We start from the raw sequence: 2,085 nt of genomic DNA, 5'->3' as shown, positions 1-2,085 counted from the left end.
AGGAGTATAGATTTTAAGTGGAGGTACCTCAAGGAAAGTTTCATTCTCCTCAAGCTAAATTATGCCTAGACTTAAGCTGTTGTAAATATTGGCTTAGAATATGAATGTGATAGTGTTAAATAATAATAACAAATCTCCAGGTGTAAGCTCCTGTGGAAGAACTTTAGATTGATTTGATTGAAGCCTCTGTCTGATCTCCTTTGTGTTTCATGAGGATTTCTGGAAGGAGGAGAAAAGTCATTTAAAGCTCTACACTTGGGTGACATCTCAGTGCTGCCTATTAAGAGCAAGCTTTCTTGCAGGGTCTTCTTACACAGGACCAAACCCACTCTATGCCCCTCAAGTGCTCTTTGTTTCCTTTCACGGGGTCCAAACTAGAATTCTAGAATTTTTTTTTTTTTGCCTAGGAGTGACTATAGGTAACTCTAAAAGAGAGCACTTGGCTGTTAAGGGTCTGCTAGTATAGTCTTACTTTGTATAAAAGCTGCTCTTCTCTGCTATCATTTCATCACTCTTGGCACAGTCATTTGGTTAAAAAGATGCCTTACGCTGTTTGAGTAAAAGGAAGAAATGAAGGAAGGATTTCTGTGTATTGGAAGTGGTATGTGTACCTTTACAATTCAATGTCTCGCTACTGACCGATACTTGTTTCTCACTGCTGTGTACCAGTTAACTTCTTTGCTTTCCGGGAATCCATCACCAAGGCTTGATGCTGCTTCTCTACGTATTTTTTTCTGCTGACTACTTGATTCTTTAATCTTGATTTACAGCTGTCAAAGTGCACCTTATAGCTCTTGGAGGTGAACTTTACACCCCTTGATGTTAGGGCTTTGAATCTCATTAAATCCAGATACGATGTGCACTTTCGAGTTCCTTGTAATACATAATTTTGTAAAAGCCTTGTGGAAGTTGAAGGACATTTCTGGTGTGTATTTTTTTTTTTTTTTGTCCAGACTAAGTATTCTTTGACCATTCCCTTATGCCATGCTAGTTTGAGATCCTTAAGATATGTAGGATGATCTGCTAGAATCTGAACTGATTTAAGTAATTTCTCTAAGGAACTGTAGGACACCAATAGGCAGATCAGATTGGGGATGTATTGTTTCCCTTTCAGATGATCTATCACAGATGCCGAGGAGAAGGATGAATGCTCTCGAGTACATACAGTGAATGTTCTTTTTCGATGTAAGAAAGAAATGCAAGTGAAGCGCTTCAAGATTTACCAGTGAAAGAATTTACTCGAAATATGCCTAATGCTATAATTTAGTCCTTGGATACTCTGTGAAATAACTTCAGTTGAAATTGTTACTAATTTAATTTCATACGTTGGAGTACGAAGCAAATACAGAGGTCTGCAGTTTCCAGAAATTTTACTGCGTATTGGGTCACCGGGGCGTTTTATCAAAGCCCCCAGTGTTGCGTGCGGCCGCCTTGCTTATTCGTGTGCACAGGGACCCTCGGGGGTCAGTACTGTGTAGTTCTAACTTCAGGTTTCTTTTGGAGGTGGTTTGGTTGGGAAACAACATGATCAGGACAGGAGACAGTAACTGGGGCAAACACGAAGTTCACTTGCAGTGCAGGTATTTCAGCTAACAGCGGTTCCTGCCCTTTCCGAGCCCTGTGGGCTGCTCCGGCCTGAGAAAAATAATTACAGGCCTTAGATGTAAAGACGACAACTCTATTTCCTTCCCCCCCTTTATAGCCTATGCTGAGAAATGTGGTAGACAAAAAATTTCCAAATACAGTCTATACTGGGTATGCAGTGGTTCGTAGGTGATGCATACAGCTATGAAGTGATTACCTTGGTAGATAAAAGATGAGGAGCCCATTTGGAACAAGTGTATTAGGGTGCAGAGAAGTGTAGAGCTCCAGCTGGAGTGGGGCAGGAAAGGAATCTCATTTCAGTAACAGAGATGAGAACAATTAAACTTGGAACTTTTATGGATTTTTGTAACTATCCTTAGATTTTTTCATCATGCTTAAGAATAATCTTGGGATTGGATATAGCAGGTTGTATATTCTTAAAATTCCTTCTCTTTGTGTATTAGTGTAATTCTTGCTTAATCTCAAAACCTGAAGACCATT

This window comes from Phaethon lepturus, unplaced genomic scaffold (genome assembly GCF_000687285.1).
Source record: "Phaethon lepturus isolate BGI_N335 unplaced genomic scaffold, ASM68728v1 scaffold48933, whole genome shotgun sequence".
Taxonomy (NCBI): Eukaryota; Metazoa; Chordata; class Aves; order Phaethontiformes; family Phaethontidae; genus Phaethon; species Phaethon lepturus.
The sequence above is the reverse complement of the archived record's forward strand: the minus strand, read 5'-3'. Positions refer to the sequence as shown.